Below are 26,268 nucleotides of genomic sequence, written 5' to 3' on the forward strand. Positions count from 1 at the left end.
CAAGAATCACTTAGAAGAACTGAAGCATCTCTCACAGTCAACAAAAGAGTCCGAAATGCAATTTTAAAAATTTGGGCGCAATTTCAAAAAGGACAGAATGATCTCAGTTCATTTATAAGGTAAATCATTCAATATCACAGTAATTCAAGTCTATGCCCCAACCACTAACATTCAAGAAACTGAAGTAGAACGGTTCTATGAAGACCTGCAAGACCTTCTAGAACTAACACCATAAAAAAATGTCCTTTTCATCATAGGGGATTAGAATGCAAAAGTAGGAAGTCAAGAGATACATGGAATAACAAGCAAGTTTAGCCTTGGTGTGCAAAATGAAGCAGGGCAAAGGCTAACAGAGTTTGGTCAAGAGAACACACTGGTCATAGAAAACACCCTCTTCCAACAACACAAGAGATGACTCTATACATGGACATCACCAAATGGTCAATATCAAAATCAGATTGATTATATTCTTTGCAGCCAAAAATGAAGAAGCTCTATACAGTCAACAAAAACAAGACCTGAAACTGATTGTGGCTCCTATCATATGCTCCTTATTCCAAAATTCAGGCTTAAATTGAAGAAAGTAGGGAAAACCATTAGGTCATTCAGGAATGACCAACCTGAATCAAACCCCTTATGATTACACAGTGGAGGTGATGAATAGATTTAAAGGATTAGATCTGGTAGACAGAGTACTTGAAGAACTATGGACAGAGGTTTGTAAAACTATGCAAGAGGCAGTGACCAAAACCATCCCAAAGGAAAAGAAATGGAAGACGGCAAAGTGGTTGTCTGAGGAGGCTTTATAAATAGCTGAGTAAAGAAGAGAAGTGAAAGTAAGGGAGAAATAGAAAGATATACCCAATTGAATGCAGAGTTCCAGAGAATAGCAAGGAGAGATAAGAAAGCCTTCCTCAGTGATCAATGCAAAGAAATAGAGGAAAACAATAGAATGGGAAAGACTAGAGATTTATTTAAGAAAATTAAAGATACCAAGGGAACATTTCATGCAGAGATAGACACACCAAAGAACAGAAATGGTATGGACCTAACAGAAGCAGAAGATATTAAGAAGAGGTGGCAAGAATACACAGAACTATACAAAGAAGATCTTAATGACCTAGACAACCGTGATGTATGATCACTCACCTAGAGCCAGATATCCTGGAGAGTGAAGTCAAGTGGGCCTTAGGAATCATTACTACAAACAAAGCTATTGGAGGTGCTGGAATTCCAGGTGATTTATTTCAAATCTAAAAGATGATGCTGTTGAAGTGTTGCACTCAATATGTCAGCCAATTTGGAAAACTCAGCAATGGCCACAGGACTAGAAAAGGTCAGTTTTCATTCCAGTCTGAAAGAAAGGTGTTCAAACTATCAGACAATTGTGCTCATTTTACATGCTAGGAAGGTTATGCTCAAAATCCTTCAAGCTAGGCTTCAGTAGTATGTAAACTGAGAACTTCCAGATATACAAGCTGGGTTTAGAGAAGGCAGAGGAACCAGAGATCAAATTGTCAACAGTCACTGGATCATAGAGAAAGCAAGGGAATTCCAGAAAAACATCTGCTTCACTGACTATGCTATAGCCTTTGACCATGTGGATCATACAAACTGTGGAAAGTTCTTAAAGAGATGGGAATACCAGACCTCTTTACCTGTCTCCTGAGAAACCTGTCAAGAAGTAACAGAACTGGACATAGAACAATGGACTGGTTCAAAATTGGGAAAGGAGTACAACAATGATGTATATTGTAACCCTGTTTGTTTAACTTATATGCAGTTATAAGTTATATATAACTTATAACTTATATGCATCATGTGAGATGCCAGACTGGATAAATCACAAGCTGGAATCAAGACTGCTGGGAGAAATATCAACAGCGTCAGATATGCAGATGATACCACTCTAACGGCAGAAACTGAAGGGTAACTAAAGAGCCTCTTGATGAGGGTGAAAGAGAAGAGTGAAAAAGCTGGTTTAAAATTCAACATTCAAAAAGCTAAGACCATGGCATCCAGTCCCATCTCTTCATGTTAAGTAGAAGGGAAGAAATTGGAAGCAGTGACAGACTGTATTTTCTTGGGTTCCAAAATCACCGCAGACAGTGACTGCAGCCATATATTTAAAAGATGCTTGCTCCTTGGAAGAAAAGCTATGACAAACCTAGACAGCGTATCAAAAAGAAGAGATATCACCTTGTTGACAAAGGTCTGAATAGCCAAAGCTATGGTTTTTCCAATAGTCATGTACGGATGAAAGAGTTGGACCATAAAGTAGGCTTAGTACCCAAGAACTGATCATTTTGGGACATGACTTACTGTTTCCTCCCACTGTTATAGTTTGTGTAAACTGTGTTTGGGAGGAAAGACGAAGGACTTGTAGTCTCCTATTCTATGCTTAGTGAAAGTTTTTCAAATCAAGTGTCAAGATTTTTTTCATGATAAATAGTCTCAAAGGCAGATAGTCTATGTTTCTCAGTATAGTATTTAATATATATCCTGTTAATTTAAACACACAACCTCTATTCTGTAGTGAAGATAATTTCTCTGTCTCACTCATTTCTTATTTATCTATTTAATTGTTCACTTTTTTTTTTCCTCAAAATATTTTTTTGGGGGTGTTGGAAAAAATAAAACAAGACTGCTGTAGTTATACTAATGAAATGGGGTTGGTGGTTAGAGTGGATGCCTGCGGCTGAAGCAGTGCTGGGCCTGCTAGACTGGTCTGGAAACACACCTGAGGACTGGTCAGTCCTCCAGGCTCACATCACATCTTGTCTTTGCTCTGCATTTCTACATCATTCTCCAATCTACAGACTTGAATCCTTAAACAGTAAAGGAAACTGTAAACAAAACAAAAAGACAACAAATAGAATGGGAGAACTTTATCTACAGACAATGCAACCAACAAGGGATTAGTCTCCAAAATTTATAAACAGCTCATGAAGCTCAATTAAAAAAAAAAATCAAACAACTCAGTCAACAAATGGGAAGACCTAGACATTTCTCCAAAGAAGACATACAGATGGCTAAGAGGCACATGAAAAGATGCTCAATATCTCTAATTATTAGAGAAATACAAACCAAAACTGCCATGTGCTTGCACCAGTCAGAATAGCCATCATCAAACAATTTATAAACAATATATGCTGTTGGTGGGAGGAAACTGATACAGTCACCATGGAGAACAGTATGCAGGTTCCTTAAGAAATTAAAAATCGAGTTACCATAAAATCCAGCAATCCCACTCTTGGTCATATATTCATAGAAACATGTGATTTCAAAGGATACACATACCACAATGTTCACTGTAGCACTATTTACAATAGCCATGATATGGCAGCAACCTAAATGTCCATCGACAGGTGAATGAATAAAGAAGATGTGGTACATACATACAATGGACTATTACTCAGCCATTAAAAAGAAAAAAATAATGCCATTTGTAGCAACATGGATGGAGATTAGGAAGTAAGACAAATATAATATTATATCATCTACATGTGGAATCTTAAAAAAAAAAAGGACCAATGAACTTACAAACAGAAATAGACTCACAGACTTAGAGAAGTAACTTATGGTTACCAAGGGAAGGGTGAGGAAGAGGGATAGTCTGGGATTTTGGTATTAACATGCATACACTGCTACATTTATGAATTTTACCTTTTATCATTAAAAATATTCATCTTTGTTTCATTTTAAATAAATAAATTTAAAAAATAGATAACCAAAGACCTACGGTATAGCACAGGAACACTACTCAATATTCTGTGATAACCTAAATTGGAAAAGAATTTGAAAAAGAATAGAAATGTGTATAACTGAATCACTTTGCTGAACACCTGAAACTAACACAACATTGTTAATCAAGTATGCTCCAATATAAGATAGTTTTTTTTTAAATTTAAAAAAAAAGGAAAAAAAAAACCAAAATGAGGTTAAAGAAAGATAGAAGGATAAGAAATAAGTGTGATAAAACATATGTGATAAATGTAGAGTCTAGGTAGTAGGTATACATGTGTTTGTTACAAAATTCTTTCACTGTTCTCCCATATTTGAAATGTCCATAATAAACTGCTAAAAAGATTTTTTTTAAAAAAAGACAGTGCTCACTCACAACCTTGCTTCACTCGTAGCCTAATTTGTGGCACCTTTCTATGGCCTATGGGCTGCCAAGTAGCTCTGTTTTTAAGTTTAGCTGCCTCAAAATGAGTTGTTGATTAGATTTGTCATTTCACAGACCTAGGGAACTGAAAAAAATCATAGTGCAAAATCACAAACCTAGATGCCTGCATTGTGTTCACAATCTCTAGGCACATTGATGTGTGCTGTGTGACCCTGAGATCACTTCTGCTTCGGGTGAGACTACAAGGGAGGTAAACTTAGTTGACAGGTTTTGTGATTTAAATTTGTCTTCATGAGACTTAGTATGGGCTAACTTTAGCATTCCTTGTGTTGCTTAGAGGTGCTTCCTGCATACCTAACAGACATTGAAAACTCACCCAATACCAGAGGCTTTCTGCTTTACCTACTTGCGCCAGAATGTCTGTGCGTCTTGGTACTGAAAGAGTTAATAAGCAGCTAATGTTATTTTAAAAGGGTTACAAATTGTTAAAATGTATTCTCAATCCTCAGAGCAAGATATTTTCTTCTTTATATATTTTTTAAAAATCACAAGGAATTGGCTTTACTAAATAAGAGCAAGAAGGCTTTAAGTGGTGTGGTCTGACAGTAATTTGTATTAGAGTCTAGAAGAGCACATTTGTAATGTCTTGTGGTAGGACATTTATCTCTTGGTGACAGAAGGAATAATTGCTTTAGAGAGCGTATCAGTGGCTGTTTAAAAATTTAACTCTTTATTTCCTCACACCTAAGGCTACACATTTGAGAAGAGAAAAAGATGATGAGAAATAAAACCTAGGTACAACAATTATAAAATAGTTATAAAAATTTGGTTACCAGTGAAATATATACATGTTCATTTCAAGGAATGGTGAAAAGTCTGGAAAAGTAATGAAAACGCTTTCATTACAGATAGGTATATATTAGCTACTTATGGGTGTTACTATCACATACTATTACCATTTCTGCCTATTTTGTCTCGGGAACCGGTTTTCAAATTAAAGACACCTATCTGTCGTAGTTTTTGCTCAAAGACGAACTATGTCTGGTAAGTTGTTAATTAGTCTTTACTGTCCTATGTTCTCAAATTTAACACTTTTAATGGCCTCTTGACTACTGGCTCCTTTGTGAAGGCTGTTCATCCTTCTGGTCGTTGGTTTCCTCTGAAATATCTGTTGATATTTATGTCTCTCCAGGTGTCCAACGGCAGGAATGACATCTTAGTTGACACCATTAGAAAGCACATTGTTTGTGTACACATCTCAAACTAGGGGGATCACATAATTTATTTTTTAAGTGGATCACTTCTGAGAGTGAAAGAGACTATTATACTGAAAAAGCAAATGTCAATTGTCTCAATAAAACTAGGATGCATGATTACTCTTCCTCAAGACAGCCAGGGGAAAACAAAGGTAGAATACTATTGGAATCAAATTTTTAAAAGTGAATTGAGTATTCCTGAATTATAGCATATAAAGATTTAACCAGTAAAATACGTTTTCAGTTCAGTTCAGTCACTCAGTCATGTCTGAATCTTTGCGACCCCATGGACTGCAGCACGCCAGGCCTCCCTGTCCATCACCAACTCCCGGAGTTCACTCAAACTCATGTCCATTGAGTCCGTGATGCCATCGAACCATCTCATCCTCTGTCACCCCCTTCTCCTCTGCCTTCAGTCTTTTCAGCATCAGGGTTTTTTCCAATGAGTCAGTTCTTCGCATTAGGTGGCCAAAGTATGTATCAGTCCTTCCAGTGAATATTCAGGACTGATTTACTTTAGGAATGACTGGCTGGATCTCCTTGCAGTCCAAGGGACTCTCAAGAGACTTCTCCAACACCACAGTTCAAAAGCATCAATTCTTCGGTGCTCAGCTTTATTTATAGTCCAACTCTCACATCCATACATGAGTATTAAAAAAACCATAGCCTTGACTAGATGGACCTTTGTTGGCAAACTAATGTCTCTGCTTTTTAATATGCTGTCTAGGTTGGTCATAGCTTTTCTTCAAAGGAGCAAGTGTCTTTTAATTTCAGGACTGCAGTCACCATCTGCAGTGATTTTGGAGCCCCCCAAAAATAGTCTGTCACTGTTTCCACTGTCTCCCCATCTATTTGCCATGAAGTGATGGGACCAGATTCCATGATCTTAGTTTTCTGAATGTTGAGCTTTAAGTCAACTTTTTCACTCTCTTCTTTCACTTTCATCAAGAGCCTCTTTAGTTCTTCTTCACTTTCTGCCATAAGGGTGGTGGCATCTGCATATCTGAGGTTATTGATTTTTCTCCCAGAAATCTTGATTTCAGCTTCTGCTTCATCCAACCCAGCATTTCTTATGATGTACTCTGCATATAAGTTAAACAAGCAGGGTGAAAATATACAGCCTTGACGTACTATTTGGAACCAGTATGTTCCATGTCCAGTTCTAACTGTTGCTTCCTGACCTACATACAGATTTCTCAAGAGGCAGGTCAGGTGGTCTGGTATTCCCATCTCTTTCAGAATTTTCCACAGTTTATTGTGATCCACACAGTCAAAGGCTTTGGCATAGTCAATAAAGCAGAAATAGATGTTTTTCTGGAACTCTCTTGCTTTTTCAATGATCCAGCGGATGTTGCCAATTTGATCTCCGGTTCCTCTGCTTTTTCTAAAGCCAGCTTGAACATCTGGAAGTTCATGGTTCACATACTTTTGTTTTGTTTTGTTTTGTTTTTTTTCATCAGTGTCTCTTTTGCTGTCTCGTATACAGGGTTATCGTTACCATCTTTCTAAATTCCATATATATGCGTTAGTATACTGTATTGGTGTTTTTCCTTCTGGCTTACTTCACTCTGTATAATAGGCTCCAATTTCATCCACCTCATTAGAACTGATTCAAATGTATTCTTTTTAATGGCTGAGTAATACTCCATTGTGTATATGTACCACAGCTTTCTTATCCATTCATCTGCTGATGGACATCTAGGTTGCTTCCATGTCCTGGCTATTATAAACAGTGCTGCGATGAAGCCTGGCTTGGAGAATTTTGAGCATTACTTTGCTAGCATGTGAGATGAGTGCAATTATGTGGTAATTTGAGCATTCTTTGGCATTGCCTTTCTTTGGGATTGGAATGAAAACTGACCTTTTCTAGTCCTCTGGCCACTGCTGAGTTTTTCAAATTTGCTAGCATATTGAGTACAGCACTTGCACAGCATCATCTTTAGGGTTTGAAAATAGTGCAACTGAAATTCCATTCCACCTCCACTAGCTTTGTTCATAGTGATGCTTCCTAAGGCCCACTCAATGAAATTATGAGCCACGCCGTGTAGGGATACCCAAGACAGATGGGTCATGGTGGAGAGTTCTGACAAAATGTGGTCCACTGGAGAAGGAAATGGCAAACCACTTCAATATTTTTGCCTTGAGAACTCCATGAACAGTATGAAAATATCTTTTACTTACTTTTATTATAACCTGTGGAAGTGTGTTTGTGTGTTCAGCCATGTCCAACTCTATGTGACACCATGGACTGCAGCCCACCAGACTCTTCTGTCCATGGGATTTTCCAGGCAAGAATACTGGAGTGGGTTGCCATTTCCTACTCTGGGAGATCTTCCTGACCTAGAGATTGAACCTGAGTCTCTTGTGTCTCCTGGATTGGGAGGCATATTCTTTACCACTGCACTACCTGGGAACCCCATTCCAACATACTGTAACCCAAAGTTTAACATTAAATACTACATTTTATCTCCTCAAAGTGACTTGTGTTTAAAAAGAATGAAGAGTGTATATACGTATATATACTATATAGATATACATATATTATATATATGTATTTATTTATATACACACACACATATATCAGTATGATGATGGTATTCCTTGATCTGCTTGTATTTTTTTTCTGAAACCTGTTTTGTACAATGCAGGAACATAGAATTTTGAGAGAGATTTATTTCCTAGAATGACCAGTTATCACAGGAGGGGTCAGAACTCCAAACTAAAATTAACCAATATTTACTTTGTGGCTGGCACATAATAGGAATTCAATAAATACTGGATGAATGAATAAATAAATGAGTGATAAATTCCAGCTTAGATTCTTCCCCCCTGAAGGACCTGTGGCAAGCCAGTGTTTTCATCTGGTTCATGCTGTTTCTTCAATTTATCGAGGTCACTTTGAATTCTGATCTTCTCTTCTGAAGTGTTAGCAAGCCCTTCTAACTTGGTGTCATCTGAAAAATACTACCTGTATGAAATGTGTGACTGAGTGAAGCTAGGAATGTCATGTTGGATGGTTTCTTAAACTAGAACACAGCTGGAAATTATTACACAACCAAAAGCATACTTCATTTCAGTCTTATCAGGCCAGCCTTGTCCACATTTGACTGATTTTTCCTCTTATCATACATAACCGATCACTCAGCTTCTTCACTAAATAGAAAATAAGATGCACGACAGAGCCTCATGAAAATTAGAGGACAAAAGAGGTAATAGAGAATGGGTGAGGACATGATAAAAAAAAATACCCTGTAAGCATACTTTATAAATTATACTCCTGTGCATACCTGCTGTATTTGCCTCAATAGACAAGTCTTGACATATAATTGACATATAATGTATAGAAACAATCTACTATAGACAGTCCCATAGGGCAGATGTAAATTCTCTAATACATTCACATGTCCTCTCAAAAATTTGGTAGAAAAATATCTTTTAGCTGAGAGTGTAATTCTCAAGGTCCACAACCAATTCACTATTTTGTTATCAATTAAGCTTTTATTTAAATCAAGAAATAATAATAATCCCTCATTATGTTAAATTCAAAATACTTAATCTAAAATGCACAGAGAAAAATTTTTAGTTTTTTTTTAATAAATAAGGATGAATAGCAGGAAATAAGTCAATCAATGACTATATATGCAACACAAAGGAAATAATAGAGATAATTATACTGATAATTAAAAATAAGATTCTCTTTTGTCTACTTGATAAATGAGGTAAAAGTTGCCTCATCTGAGTTTATGTTTGTGGACTCGTGCCACCACAGAAGCTACTAAAAGACACTGCTCAAAAATTAGTGGACTGTATCTGCATTTTGATCTTTTCTTTCTTATTCTTAAATTTAAAGAAGACTTTTACATTTTCTTCCTAACTACATTTACACTCTCTTTGATACTAACATATCAATAATTAATATCTTAATGTTGTGCCACGTGCCTTTTTTTTCCTTTGAGGAAACCATGAAAATGTAGGTAAAAGACCAATATTTCCATGGAATAAGTTTCTAAAAGAATTCCTTTTGTTTACATAACAAAGGAAAAAACATCCTTCTAAAAGACCCCACTTCTAAACATGTTTAAAATTCCAGGAGCGTGATGTGTTTTAATAGCTCAGAACCGCAGCGGCAACACCCCCTTTGACCCATAAGTGGCAGTATGTGTTTGTATGAGGAGGTACGGTTGGCAGTGTGAATTCCCAATGTTGATGATGATCTGTATGTCACAGGCTTCATCTCCAACAATGCTACATGCAAATCAGTGATAGCTTCATGCCAGGGTAGAACACCATTCACCCAGTAATTGCTAGCATTTTTCCTGGTCATTCTACACATGGAATGAAAATAATAACCATTTAGGGACCTATTTCTATGAATTAGCAGAATAAAAGCATTATGGCGTACACATTCTTCACATTATTTTTATCACAATTAGAGATGCTGTTTTTGGTTACATATTTAATATTATATAAAATGGAATTGAAATATACTTTTAATATTTAACCTACTCTGCATTTTTAAAACATACTGATTTATGTAGTTTAGTGTATGAGAACTATTTAAAATAAATTCTGTTGCAAATTATTTGAAAGTCTTTAAATGCCATAAATAAAATACATGACTATTAGATGTGTGAGAAATTATTCTGTTACTGTGGTAGTACATGGAGCACAAATGTTTAATCTCTGCTTCACCTGTAAGTGTTTGCTGTTTCTGAGCTTTTCCTTTCGATTTCTAAGAGGAACAGGATACGTGGAACTAAGCACGAATAATGGAAGGGATAACTGTTTCTCATGACAAGCGCTTAAAACTCTTAAGGAGGGAAATTCAGCAACAGATTTTGTATATGAAGTGAGAAAAAGGTACTAAGAGGTGAATTAGAAACCTAGAAAATCTCTCTTATAGCATCTGTAGGCTTCCTCATTCCATTTAAATTTTCTCTCATTTGAGAAATGTAGTGATATGTACTCCTCCTTTTCAGTTTCACATGCAATAGTGAGGCAACTGCTTCCTCCCATACACAAAATGATTTGTAAATGCATTCTGTGAATAAAACACATTAAATGCCATTTGCATATAGTACGTTAACACATGTGAAAAATGGTTCACACAGTACATTAGGAAAGGAATAAACAGAAGTGACTTCAAAATGCCTGCTATATTTATAACAATTTAAGAGATAACACAGCAATGAATTTCAGGTGCACTGGACTTAATTCTATGACAGTGTTTTCTTTGGAAGCCCTTATTTATTATTATTATTTTTTTTAAACACTCCTTTGCCAATTGCAGTGTTACGCTGCCAGATTTTCAGAGCTGACCAGGAGGTGGAGAGCTCATGCAAATAAGCTCTTCTCTGCTGGCAGCCCACAATGACTGATTCAAAAGAACACTTTAACCCAGAAGGTGAGTCTGAGCTGAATATCACTAGCCAGAAACCACACCGGTGTTCCATGTTACGTGGGAGGTTGCCTTCCAAACACTATTTTACCTTCCAAAATTCACTGACTGTTCTCAGTGATGGAAGAGTTCATTTCCTCCATTTTTTAGAAGTGGAAATCTCCATACATTTAAAACCTCCCAATCTTTAAATAAAATGCCTAGGCACCATTTCTATTTCCCTCAACTTATATAACACCCATTAACAGGAATATGTATGTACATCTTTATTCCCAGGCTGTCTGAATTATATATGGCTAAGTTTCAGTGTTTAATAATAAACGGAATCTGAAAGAAATGTTGAAAAATATACTATGGGTGTGAGCCTCAAAGTTTTATTAGGTTTCGTAGTGTGAACTGGCATATGATGTAATTTTCAAGAATAGTATAAAGGGGGGTATGTTGAACTGGCGAGATGCAAGTCCAGCAGTATATTATAACATCGTCATTTTACCTCAGATTCTGGTTTCCTATATACTTCCGCCTTTGGTAATTTACATAAACATGCATAGGCTATGAATTATGCATAAACCTTATTTTAAATGCAGAGCTTTCAACTCTCACAGTGCACTAGTATACACACCCATTTGATTGGCTCTGCCCTGTTTTCATTACTCGCAATTTCTTGGAACACAAAAGAGGTTGAAAAGGCTGACAGGAATGGACAGTATTTTTTCTTGTGTGTGGGGGAAATATTTGTTTCCTTTTCAAGGCAATTGGTGTTGCAAAGTTTTGCCGGTGATTATTGCTCCTAGTTGTTATTTTTTTCCAAGGAAGAATGCATTCAGTGTCTGAACCTACAAAACAGCAATCACAATCAGATACTTTATTTTTTCATTTTTAAAGGACGCTGCAGAAACTGTTCTCTCTTTGAATAAATCTGAGCACATGGCTATAATAAAAGAGCAACCACTAGATTTTGGGGGATGTCCCAATTATACTTTAAATAAGTGGGTAATCCTAAATCACTGATGAAATAGTTAGGCATCCAGAAAATATTAAAATTTTAGTATTATAGCTGTGTTTATTCAAGTAGAATTGAATATTCTGATTAATGTACACATATAATGAGTCCTCTGCTTTTGAGACATTGTATGATTACTCTATTTTCATATGAACTCTATATGTAATAATCTATCCAATGCTATAAAGAAACAGATTATAGACAGTTCTACTACAATGGTAGTACATTAAAAAAAATCCAGTGGCATGTAAACAGAATTTTAATAAAATATCTTTATCTCTGTTTATGAATTATCCCGTAGTTTAATATTAATACTTCCAATGTTATTACTTAAATAATGTTTTAAAAATGGTGGGAACCTTCAATTCTGTTTCAACATCTACTTTTCACTGCTGTCTTTCATTCTTTCCTTCATTTTCTTATATACTTTGAGAACTTTGTTCCTTTTTATTTTCTCTGTTTTTTCCCCACTTCTTTGCATAACTTTTCTTTTACTCCCAATTTAACACATTAGTAGACATTATTCATCAAAATATGCCTGCTATTGTCTTCCCTTTTATTAATTCTTTCTATTAGCTTATTTCTCTTAACATCTAATTAAGCTTTTATGAGAATTTCTTTCTCTTGATAAATTCATTTGGCTTAAATGAAAAAGGAGAAGTCTGTGCTACTGGATTTACTTGTGGGAGCACTACCTTTGAGGACCATACAATTTTTATTTCACTCTGTTGCAGGGAATTACCAAGTCCTCCCTCTGCAGGTTTACATCAGAGACGGACACATGGAGATTAATGACGAAGAGGAACCTTTGAGTTTATTTTGTCCCGATTTTATGCACAGCTTTCATATAGGGAGCATCTATTCCACCAAAAGACAGACTTAAAAATCAGGAAAAGAGGTGTGAAGCTGAAAACTTAGGTTCACATTTAGTGACTGGAACTCAAAAGGGCCAACAGCAAACTCAAAACAGTAAACTTTACCTAAGATAAGAAGAGGCAATTTGCTTCAGCATTCACTCTGAAAACAAAAACTATACTGGCAGACGTTTCTCTGCTAATGTAGGGGGAAAAAAAAAACCAAACACAGAACAGTCTCCCAAATCAATAGAAATAAAATAAAAAATAAACAGTGGGGCCTAATCAAATTTACAAGCTTTTGCATAGCAAAGGAAATCATAAACAAAGTGAAAAGACAATCTATTAATTGGGAGAAAATATTTGCAAACAACGCAACTGATAAGACTTCATTTCCAAAATATACAAACAGATCATATAACTTAACACCAAAAAAAAAAAAAACCCCAAAAACAACCAACCCAAAAATGGGCAGAGTATCTACATAGATATTTCTCAAAAAAAAAAAAAAATACAGATAGCCAATAGGCACGTGAAAAGATGCTCAATATTGCTAATTACTAGAGAAATGCAAATCAAAACTGCAATAGTGTACCAAGGCTACCCACTCCAGTATTCTGGTATTCTGGCCTGGAGAATTCCAAGGACAATACAGTCCTTGGGGTCGCAAAGAGTCGGATACAACTGAGCAACCTTCACTTTCACTTTTCACACTTGTTACAGTGGTTATCATAAAAAAGCCTACAAACAACAAATGCTGGACATGATGTGGAGAAAAGGGAACCCTCACATACTGTTTACTATGGAAAACAGTGTAGAGATTCCTTAGAAAAACTAGAAATAAAATTACCATATGATCCAGCAAAAACTATAATTCAAAAGACACATGCACCCCTATGTTGACGCTAAGATCATGGCATCCGGTCCCATCACTTTATGGCAAATGATAGGGAAACAATGAAAACAGTGGCAGACGTTATTTTTGGGGGCTCTCAAATCACCGCAGATGGTGACTGCAGCCATGAAATTAAAAGGTTCTTACTCCTTGGAAGAAAAGTTATGATCAACCTAGACAGCATATTAAAAAGCAGAGACATTACTTTGCCAACAAAGGTCCATCTAGTCAAGGCTATGCTTTTTCCAGTAGTCATGTATGGATGTGAGAGTTGGACTATAAAGAAAGCTGAGCACCAAAGAATTGATGCTTTTGAGCTGTGATGTTGGAGAAGACTCTTGAGAGTCCCTTGGACTGCAAGGAGATACAACCAGTCCATCCTAAAGGAGATTAGTCCTGAGGTTTCACTGGAAGGACTGATGTTGAAGCTGAAACTCCAATACTTTGGCTACCTGATGCAAAGAGCTGACTCATTGGAAAAGACCCTGATGCTGGGAAAGATTGAAGGCAAGAAGAAAAGGGGATGATAGAGGATGAGATGGTTGCATGGCATCACCAACTCAATGGACATGATTTTGAGTTGACTCTGGGAGTTGGTGATGGACAGGGAGGCCTGGCATGCTGCAGTCCATGGGGTCGCAAAGAGTCAGACACGACTGAGCGACTGAACTGAACTGACTGATGTTGATAGCAGCACTATTTACAATAGCCAGGCCATGGAAACAACCTAATGCCCCTCAACAGATGACTGGATAAAGAAGATGTGGTACATTTACATGTGACCTGCTTTTACTGGCAATACAGTGGAATACTACTAGGACATAAAAGGAACAAAATAATGCCATTTGCAACAACATGGATGCAAGTAGAGATTAATACTAAATGAAGTAAGTCAGAAGTAGAAAGATAAATACCACATGATATCACTTATATGTGGAACGCAAAATATGACACAATTGAACCTATCTATTAAACAGAAACAGAAGCATGGACATAGAGAACAGATTGGTGGTTGCCAAAGGGGAGAAGGTTGAGGGAGGGACAGAGTGGGAGGTTGGAGTTAGCAGACGTAAGCTTTTACATGTGGAATGGATGGATGGCAGAGTCCTGCCACGTAGTACAGAGAACTATGTTCAGTGTCCTGTGATGGACCATAATGGAAAAAGAATATTATAAAAGGGAATGTATGTGTATATTTATGGGCTTCCCTAGTGGTTGGGCTTCCCCGGTGGCTCAGACAGTAAAGAATCCGCCTGCAATGTGGGAGACCTGGGTTCAATCTCTGGGTTGAGAAAATCCCCTGAGGAGAGCTTGGCAACCCGCTCCAGTATTCTTGCCTGGAGAATCCCCATGGATAGAGGAACCTGGTGGGATACAGTCCATGGGGTTGCAAAGAGTTGGACACAATTGAGTAACTAAGCACAGCACGGGTATATATATGACTGAATCACTCTGTTGTACAGCAGTAATTGACACAACACTGTAAAATCAACTATACTTCAGTAAAAAAGAAAAGAGAAAAAGAGGAAAAGTTGGAGATGTATAAGCAGAAGCAGTCAACAATGTTACCTTGCTTCAAGAGAGTTATTCAACTTAAGTTTAAAATTAAAACTAAGATCTATCTATCTACTTATCTAACCTCTGGTAATCATATTTGAGAGTAAACAATACATTTCTATTTAAATAACATCTTTGCCTTTACATATCTGATTTTCTTTCATTTTATTAAGTAATGAGTATGAATGATTTCATTCCAAACTATTTAACTGAAAAAACACTAAACTAGCATTCAGTGGTCTAATCACAGCCAAAACTTTTTTTGTGAGGACCTCTGTAAAACTATGTAAGTTTGTGTAAAATGCTCATATCCAGTAACTCAGCAAAAAGCCTGGTGAAAAGAAGACTCTGAAGACGAGGCAGCTTTCCTACACTGGGCCCGTGGTCTTGCTTACAGTGGTCAGTCGGCATACACTAGAACAGATGTCTCTAACTAAAACACCTGGAAGAGAATCCTTTAACTTGGGGTTTTATGACAACAACAAAAGAAGTTAAAAGAGAACAGTTAAATCTATATCATGTAATGAAACTGCCTATAGTCTAAGACACATTAAGCAAAGGCATCAACTTTTAAGTTCAATATAACTAGATTTTGCTATATTATGCTTCCCACTAAAAATCTTAAGCATCCATATCTCACTCTACACAACTTTTTCCTATCCTCATTTTCAAGCTCATCCTACTAAATCTGCTCTTCAGATTCTTAGACACATCATTTCTTGATTCCTGTTTCCTCATTATTTATCCTTCTTTGGGTCTTACTTACTTTTCCCTACCCGAAACCATATGGCTGAATATCTTCTCCACTGTCTCTCATTAAAATCTCAATTGTTAGATGTTCTTAATGTTTATCATACCTGTTAGCAAAACACAACGTTAAGCAGTTCTTCAATGAGTCTTCTATGCTATTACTGGCGCAGAAGTACTGCTAAATGTATCAAACAACCATACTTCAGTCCACTTTCAGGTCAGTGCAAATTCATGGTGTCTAAGCTCATCTGTCCTTAAGTGAAGTTCAATAGTATTTACCTTTCATGATTGTTTCCTTTCATACTTTTCTGACAGGCTCTTTCTTGGATTCTTTAAGTTAATCTCTTTCCATCCCTTACATGTTAGTACCCAGCAGGGTTCCATCAATGCCCCTCTTTGTTCTTCTCATATGCTTCTGTTGGAAGTTCCCATCAACTTTTATGACTTTAACTTCTGCAACTGAACTAAAGACTTTAACTTCTATATCATCCACTCTACACCTACCAACGCAAAACTTCAGATTCATTTTCTCTCAGTGAGTAAACAAATTGTTTACTCTGAAAGTAAGAATGAGCCATTAAAAGGCAAGTCAGATAATGACACAATTCTGTCAAGATCCCCAAGTCCCCATCTTTACCAAAATTAAATCCAGAATCACTGTCTGCCTCTGAGAATTTGCATTCCCCTTTTTCCTTCTGCTTTGAAGCATCCTTATATATACCTCACTCCTTATGTTTTACAGTGTCCATCAACACTTTTCAGTGAGAATTTTCTTGACCACTCTATTTAAACTATACCATTTCCCCAGCCTCCAAACACACACACTCCTCATATTTCTTGACTTGTCTTTTTCCCTAGCATCTATGACCATCAATGCATTTTACTTTTTATTTTATTATTTATCTTCTCTCCCATCTTCTCTCTCCCAGTAGCATGTAAACTCCTGAGAGCAGAATATTTTATTTTGTTGACATATCTCCAGAGTCTATTATAGTGCCTGGGGGATGATAGATGGCTTACAAAATATTTGAAGGAATGGAAAGATCAAGGCCTTGGAATTGTAGAGAGTTCATGGATGATATTTCAGAAGGCTGTGCTCATAGGAAGGAACATTTGACTTTCTTAAACCTCAGAGATACTTTTAAAAGGGTATCTGGAAAAAGGGAAGCTTACTTGTGTATCTCTTCTTTAGTAATTGCTGGTATGAGAAGAGAAATAAAAAGGAAAACATGGGCATTCAGGTTACATGGAAGACTATGCATTGAGAAACATTTGTGGGGCTTCCTTGGTTAAGAATGTGGTTAAGAATCTGCCTTGCAAGGCAAGGGACACAGGTTCAGTCCCTGGTCTGGGAAGATACCGTGGGGCAACTGAGCCCATATGCCACAACTAATGAACCTGTGCTCTGGAGCCTGTGAGCTGCAACTGGAGAAGCCTCTGTGCCCGAGAGCCTGTGCTCCTCAACGAGAAGCCAGCATGAGAAGCCCTTGTAGCACAGCTAGAGAGTAGCCCTCATTCTGGGCAACTAGAGAAAGCCCACGCACAGCGACCAAGACCCACCACAGCCAAAAATAAAATCAGTAAAAAAAAAAAAGAAAGAAACATTTGTAATAAGGAGGGAAAATGAAGACTTTAGCTAGTTCATTAGCTAAACTTGACTTCTTATCTCTGATTTGGTTCAGAACCACTCTGTGATGCCAGCCATGTGATCACCTCGCTCTTTTCTTTCTCTCTTCCAGCTCTCATTCACTCTCCTATCAGTCTGCTGCTCTTTTCTTTTCCTCCAGTAATATTCTTATACAAATATATTTGTCTTACCATAAAAATGACTGTTTCTGCATATCATCCAATCTTTGCAGGGAGACTGATTCAATTACACTAATGATCTACTGGTGTAATCAATTCAAAGATGGCCAAGAAAACATTCTGCCATTTCTGTACCCCAGCGCTACTTGAAATAAACCCATCAGTCAAATAAAAGAATTAAGTAAATGAAGACCTTCAAATCTAGTTTATTTTAGCACATTCCCTAATTATCAAGCGATTTTTACTAATCTAGGAAGTTGGCTGTAATCTCTTGCAACTCAAAAACAAAGCATGGAAATTGATAGTTCATGTAGCCTCATAGCCACAAATATTTTTTTCCTGTGCTATGAATGTGTAATTCTTCTTGAAATTTGCTGAGGTATTTGGCTCACTAAAATCTTGTGGAAATGAGTGCTGTAGATTTATTAGGCGCTCCATAGAAATGTATTTCCTTTGTGTTTTAAATTAGTTGCATTTTAATGTCATTGAACATGCCCTTGTTCTTGTTTCCATTTGTGGTCTTGTATCCAGTGGGAATTTATAGGGCTCAGATTTATTTAAATTATGCTGATGTATTTGATCTTTCAACATACAGTGCATGGTAAAAATGGGTGTCTGTCCATATCCATAAATGAAATATGAGGGAAAAGGCATGCTGATAAATTCTCCACTAAATCAGGTTTAATTAGATATCAAAAAGGGATAAAGCCAAGCAAAGTTTCCACTCTAAGTGTTACTGAGATCTAAGATCAGAAAAACAAAATAGATATTCAAACGCATATTATAAAACATTTTCTTGACTTTTATAGATGACAAAGCAAGAAAATACTTCTAATTCAGCCAATTCACTTGTTGAGCAGAAACCTCCTCTTCATTAATTCTTCCAATTTCACTTTATAAATAGCTTAGGAAACCCTCTCTACCCACCAAAAAGGTAATTAGGCTTGTAAAATTATCATCATGCTTGCCTACAATAGATCCTAAGAGCTAGAGATTAGTCCCCAAGGGCCATCCTGTCCCTTCTTTCAGTGTCCCTAGGCCAGGGCCCATGTTTTCAGCCTCAATCCCTTCAACTTCTACCCCTCGCCGCCCGCCTCCACCCCAAACCTAGTCTTATGCACATGGCTATGAATTATATTGACACTCTCTTGTGATATACTCTACAGTGGCTAAATTCAAATCTGGAGTTGTGGGCAAACTAGCTGTCAGTAATGGCTGCCCCCATCCCCAACCAAGGGAGGCTGAGGAGAAAGGTTAGATTTTGTATTCAGATACTTTTGGTGTGTATTTTGGAGATTTAAAAATATATTTTTGGATGGTTTACATTCAACTCATGCTCTATTTCAGTACCAATGGCATTTAAAAAGGCATCAAGAAAAAAAAATTATTATTGACCCACATTTTGCATCACTATGTTTTTGCTTTTGGAATTTGGGAAAATAATGATACATTTTTGAAGGACTGTAAATCAGTTCTTAGGTTTATTGCCCTGGGGAGCACTTGCTAATTTAAAGAAGTTCAAGAGAAAACATTCATGACAGGAAATAATCTTTTCTAAAGTAAATAATAACCTTTTGATTTTTTTTGCACGTATCAATTATTTTCATATGAGCTTACTTAAAGTGAGATCTAGTCTTAAAAGTTTCATGGATCCATGAATGTGTGCACAAAAATACATTTCCTTGTCACAAAGGTATACAGTGTCTCTTTTTACTTACTCTATGTCTGTCCACCCTTCATCTGTTTTCTTCTAAAACATCTGCCAAAGAAGAAAGAAGTTCCATTAGAATAGTTTAGGCATGGGAAAGACATGTCAAGCATGTGGAGGAATAAATGTCATATGTACCTCCCATTTCATTTGTCCCCCATGTTCACTCTTTCCCCCCATCTCACCTTTCCTTATACTTCAACTTTTGGTGAGGGATGTAGAACATGACAGAAACAAGCAGAATTAGATGTAATTGACATTGCTAAAATTATGTTTGTGGTTTTTCTCTATGTCTCTTTTCAAATTATAAAAACACTAAAATTTGAGGGTTAACAAATACATTAAATGTTCTATTTTATTAAAAAACAAAGCAAAAAAAAAGTAGTAGTAGATGCAGTGTATTATGACTGAATGCATTTTAACATTAATTAAATACATGGTATTCAAAATGCTGGTGGCTCAGCGGCTAAGTCGTGTCCGACTCTTTGTGACCCCATTGACTATAGCCCGCCAGGCTCCTCTGTCCGTGGGATTTCCCAGGCAAGAATACTGGAGTGGGTTGCCATTTCCTTCTCCAGGGGATCTTCCTGACCCAGGGATTGAACCCACTTCTCCTGCATTGGCAGGAGCCATCTGAGAAGCTCTATTCAAAATGCTACCAAACCGCTAAAAGAAACAATTGCAACTAAAAATAGAACATTTACATCCTTTATAGATGTAGGTAGATAGTTCATTTCACCAATTTCACTATTTCCTATGCTGAAGAAATTTGAAAATCTGACTGAGACTTCAGAGTTTCCTGTAACTGATTGATTTGCACACTCTTAAGCTTCCATACCTAGATTTAAGTTTCCCTCATATCTCCACTTGGACTTCCCTGGTGGCTCAGACAGTAAAGTGTCTGCCCACAAAGTGCGAGACCCGGGTTCAATCCCTGGGTTGGGAAGATCTCCTGGAGAAGGAAATGGCAACCCACTCCAGTATTCTTGCCTGGAAAATCCCATGGACGAAGGAACCTGGCAGACTACAGTCCATGGGGTAGCAAAGAGTCAGACACGACTGAGTGACTTCACTTTCATATCTCCACAATTCTTTAAAACTTTCACCAACAGTTCTGAGGCTCTGAAATTTCCTCCTGTCCTTCTAATGCCCTAATTTGTCATTCAGTATGATAGCCATACTCATCACCTAAGCCACCATGACAACTGCTCCTTTCCTCTATATCCAATATGTAACCACTCTCAGTACAAAGCGGATTCCAAATTCCGGAGTTACAGTTCTGTGTAAGTTTTTTTCCAGAATGCTGGATCCATGCTTCAAATTCTATTTGGAAATAATTCCCTACGACGTTATTCTGTGCTACTGATTCTATCTCCTTCTGTCCCTTCTGGGGTCACTTTCCACCAGTCACCCTTCTCTCCCAACTCTCCTTTCATCTTTTGTCCACTGATTTTTTTTTCCATTGCTATCAAAAGTTAGCAGACATTTGGTTATGTCTATACTGTCCATCAGAGAAGGCAATGGCACTCCACTCCAGTACTTTTGCCTGGAAAATCCCATAGACGGAGGAGCCTGGTAGGCTGCAGTCCACAGGGTAGCAAAGAGATGGACACGACTTTAGCGACTTCACTTTCACTTTTCACTTTCATGCATTGGAGAAGGAAATGGCAACCCACTCCAGTGTTCTTGCCTGGAGAATCCCAGGGACGGGGAAACCTGGTGGGCTGCCATCTGTGGGGTTGCACAGAGTCGGACACGACTGAAGCGACTTAGCAGCAGCAGTATACTGTCCATAAAACATGCCAAAAGGTCCTTGATATTTGTTCCTATCCAAAACCAAATGGCATTGACCAAACACACTCATGAACATTTTGGATAGGATCAAATTTCAAGGATCATTTGGCATGAACCAAAACGTCTTATCAAAAAAAATGTTCTATGGACATTTTGGACGGGACCAATTGTAGCAAGGCTACAAACATATTAAACACTTTTATTCTGAAAACATTTCCTTTAAGTCTATTCTCACAAATTAGTCTATGTTATAATCACTTCTTTCTTTTCTTGTATATTAGTTAAAGGTATCAGCATTTTTGGTGCCCCTGACTTTTTGCTGTTTATTAACATGAGGACTATTCTCTTAGTTTAGTCCTTTTAGATGTGAAAATAACATCTCAGTTATTTCCTTTCATTTCTCATCCATTTCCAATTTGAGAATATCAAACATTTCTTCTTGGGAAATGCTCCTCTATTGATTTTAACAAGAATAGCTAACAATCTTTTTATATATGCATGGAGTACTTTATATATCCTTAGACACTGGTCTAAGGATTTTACACATATTCACTTGAATAATGTTCCATTAACCACCCTTATTTCACAGATGAAGAAACTGAGACAAAGAGGTTAATTACCATCCCAAGATCACACAGTTGTGGGATTTAGGCTCAGGCTCTAGAGATTATTCTACAACTATCTTGTCTTCATTGTTAGTTTCTGGACTGTTTTCCATTTACTACTCTTGTACTATCCTTTGTAACTATTTTAAAGGCTATCTATCAATCTATATATCACAACTGCACAGTTTCCATAAATGCGTTCTTGAAGAATTACAGATAATACAAAATCAAACAGGATGAAAAATAAGTTTTCCACTATCTCCCTACCCCAATTCCAATGCCACACCATGAAGAAATAGTATGTTGTGTGTTTTCCAGACTGCTTTCCATGCATTTACTTACAAGGATGGGTATACACATTTACTTAAGTTAAAAAATATATTTCCAAAAAGGGGATCATAGTATACATTTTCCCATGAGTTAGCTTTCTTCACTTAATAAAGTGCTTAGGAATTAAGTAGCTTGAGTTTATTTCAGTACATACAAATCTGTATCATTCCATTTAATGACACCATGATATTCCATAAGATAAAAATGCCATGTTAACTGACTTTTAAGTTGTTTTCTATTTTTGTTACTATAAATAAAGATGTAATAAATATTCTTATACAAATATCTTTGTGCACATGTGAAAAAATCTTCCTGTAAAATAAATTTCTCTAGATTGAACTGTCATATCAAAAGGGTATATCACTTGTAATATTGATAAGTACTGACAAATTTTTTCCAAAAGACTGCACTAATTCAAATTCCATCAACAGTGTACCAGAAATCTTATTTTTTTCAGTTTTTCTATCACTTCATGTTATCAGTAATAAAATTTGCCCATCCAATAGAAAATTGTTTTACTTTCTTATTTTAGTTTGTAATTCCTTGACTGCAAATGAGTTTAAGCATATTCTTTGTTTCCTGCCTTTCCATATTTTTAGTTCCATTTAAATAATTATTTCTTGTCATTTCCTATTAATTTATGTGAGGCAAATATTATTAATTCTTCTAAATTAGGAAATTTTTATTTATTACAATATAAATATATTTATATTACAACTGTTTTATCCTATTTTTTATATAGAGTTAATATTCCCACTTGCTACTTGAATTAAAATTTTAATTTGTCATTTTATGCTTTTATCCCCAATAAAGACATTAAATCGAATTTATCTTTCAATTCTATCTTATCTACATTTCACAGATATAGTATGTAGCCCCTTCTCATTGCCATTGACTTCTGAATGTTATGTATTTTCAGTTTTAATTTCCTCTTTCATCTAAAAGCTAAATAAAAGGATGTTTATTTTTCTAAGATACATAAAATAATATGCACAAAACATATATATATATAGGTCTGTGTGTTTTACATGTGTGTTGACGTGCTTATTTATTTACAGCTTATTTATGATTTTGTTATAACCCTTCAGGGGTATTCTGAAATTGGTTTTGTATTACTTAAGTTAAATGTGAATTTGATGCTTTGTTTCAATAACAATAAGATTCTGAATATGTGTCCCTTCATCATATCTATTACTAAGCAAAATCAGCACTCTGTTACACACACTGATTGAAAGGGGCTTGGCGAGGAGGATGGGCAACAGTGGGCACTGGTGCTTCTGCTTATCTGGTCTCAGAGTAGATCATTTAAAAATACCTTCTCTCCTTTATCTAAGAAAATTATTTTCAGTAATAACCATAAGATGAAATAAATATATTTCATGCATATTTATGTATATTCTTCACACCTATAAAATTTGCATTTATGAAATATCATACTTCTTCATTTGCTCACTGTTCTGGTTTTAAACATTTTGCTGCTGCTCAATCACTCAGTCATGTTCGACTCTTTGTGACCCCATGGACTGTAGCCCACCAGGCTCCTCTATCCAAGCAATTTTCCAGGCAATAATATTGGAATGGCCATTTCCTACTCCAGGGAACCTTCCTGAACCAGGAATCAAACCTTGCATCTCCTGCATTGCTAGGTAGATACTTTACTGCTAGGCCACCTGGGAAGCCCTCTTAAATATTTTAAGCACAAATAAAAACTCCACGTGGTCACAGAATGATAGAATCGAGATAACTCAGGTTCTGTTTCTTTGTCTTTATAATCATTGCACTATCATTGTTTATTTTGAGTCTACTCTTTGAAGGCAGCAACATGTGATATCTTAGGGGATGAAGACACCAACAGTGCTGGGAGCAAGTCAAAGATCTGTAACCTTAGGAAATTACTTGCCAAACAAATGCATGTAGCTAAATCCACACCTATATGGGAGGCAACTATAACTGAGGCTCTTTGAATTAACATCTAAGGAAAATACTGTCTTTGTTTAGAGGATAAGTAGTACAATTGTTCTTATTTGACACTTACATATAAAAACTCAGCCATAATTGCAATAGATATTAATATTTAGGACAAAAGCAAGATTATTTTAGGTGGAAGCAAGCTTTATCACTAATATTGTTTAGAATTGCTTCAGCATGGTGATAATAAAAAGCAAATCCACTTTGAGTAGGTTTTATTGATCCCTGGGACAGGAAGAGTCCCTGGAGAAGGGAATGGCTACCCACTACAGTATTCTTGCCTGGAGAATTCCAAGGACAGAGGAGCCTGGTGGGCTACAGTTCATGGGGCTGTAAAGAGTTGGACATAACTAGAAACTAACTTTCACTTTTCACAGACACTATACCCCTGATTTCCTACACCTCTGAGGTCTATTCATTCCCCAAACAGCTTGCTATGCTACTGAAGGAAAGAGGAAAAACACACAAATAATAAAATAACAATAAGGGACTGAAGATTGATGTGGGATTTTCAGTACAGGTTCCTATAGCAGTCTACTTTGAAATAAGGTAAAAGGAGCAAAAACCTGTGCCGTATTGTTTGTAACATTTCAGCACATTTCAGAAAAATTTTGATGATATAACTATTACAAGAAATACAATAAGTCATACCTACCTAGACCTTCAATTTAAACAACCAGTTAACTGTAAATATCAATATATTCCTTACAGAAATAAAACTTTCTCTGAGATTATATTACTAGGAGGATTAATTTTTTAAAATAGACTTTCTAATATTTCCCATTGGTGAGGCAATAGTATAGAGACTCACGAGAAAGCCTGTGCCTTGGTATCTTGAAGAACCTTAAAATGAGGACTAGTAAAATTCACCAAGGTTTATTCTTTGCCCTCAAGACTCTTGAAAGTTTTCAAAAAAGAAATTAGAGGATAAAACCTATATGCTGCACCCAGATGTAAAAATAAGATTTGGTTATTTTTAGTGACAATGGAGATTTTGGAGGGGTGGGAGTGATCATGGTTGGGCTAGTCAGAGGTGAATGCTCCTTTGGCTTTGATGACTCAGTGATTTCCATCTTCCACATGCTGTAATACTTATTTATTCTGTTCTTCATTGTCACCCTGGGTGGCTGAAGTCCATATTATGAGTTTCTCATGTAACAATTGCATGATGATTGTAGAATCTTTATACTTTCCTTCCTCATTATTTCCAGTTCTGCAATTGCATCATCCAAAGGCTCCTTGTCAGTCTGCAGCGTCCAGTAGGGGAACTGAGTGCTTTATACAGTAGAATATGAAAAATTATGAGGCCTAAGCTGAATAGGTTGCATTGAAGAACTCTTCTGCCACTTCACTAACAACTTTATAAGCCCTGGTAAGTTCTATGAAATCACCATCCTGTCTTCCTGTAGCAAATTTAACTGGATGCCTATTGTAGATTCTTCCCTTTCTACATTAGAGACTTATCCCTCAGTATCAGCTTGCTGAAAAAGATTTGCCTGTTTGTCCAGAAAGTTATAAATGATTTTAGATTAATTTTATTTGGTCTTAAGTAAGTTGCATTTTCCAAAATTCTTTCTAGAATGTTTTCTCATCTTTTAATTTTTTTCCTTTCTGTTCAGTGCATCTACAGATGACTCTCATTTTCCAATCATGTATTTATATGCATCTGAGAAAAAGCATCTCAGTGCCAACACTATCTTGATTCTTGCTCTTTTCTTTCTTCATTCCATGATACCTCTGTATCATTATGACTGTTGTGCCTACTTCTCCTTTTACATTAGATATTTCTAATTGTCCACCATAGCCACAACTCTGTGACAGAATCTGTGGCTTAATACCTGATTGATTTTTATAAACTATCTGTCATTAAAAGTATATTTAACAGTAATACTCAAAATATTTATTTTATCAAATCTAAGATACTACTGATTAACCAAAGCATTATTTCATGTTCTAAGAAAGAAAACTCATTTTCAATAAAAATTACATTCCATTGATTGTACAATATATCATATTTAGACCTACAACATGGAGAAGGCAATGGCACCCCACTCCAGTACTCTTGCCTGGAAAATCGCAGGGACAGCGGAGCCTGGTGGGCTGCTGTCTATGTGGTCGCACAAAGTCGGACATGACTGAAGTGACTTAGCAGCAGCAGCAGCAGCAGACCTACAACATGAATGGCCTTAAGGGTACAATGCTAAGTGAAATAATT

At 36.5% G+C, this 26,268-nt stretch overlaps 1 protein-coding gene across 1 annotated transcript in view; it reads right to left on the bottom strand.

The window, feature by feature from the left end:
- CCNH (cyclin H) overlaps positions 1–26,268 on the bottom strand; it is a 247,853-nt gene that overhangs the window by 135,718 nt on the left and 85,867 nt on the right. Inside the window, exon 2 of the mRNA XM_070373101.1 lies at positions 19,367–19,407. The gene's annotated coding sequence lies outside the window, so the exon portion shown is untranslated. The remainder of the gene's footprint in view (positions 1–19,366; positions 19,408–26,268) is intronic.

Source organism: Bos mutus, chromosome 7 (assembly GCF_027580195.1).
Source record: "Bos mutus isolate GX-2022 chromosome 7, NWIPB_WYAK_1.1, whole genome shotgun sequence".
NCBI lineage: Eukaryota > Metazoa > Chordata > Mammalia > Artiodactyla > Bovidae > Bos > Bos mutus.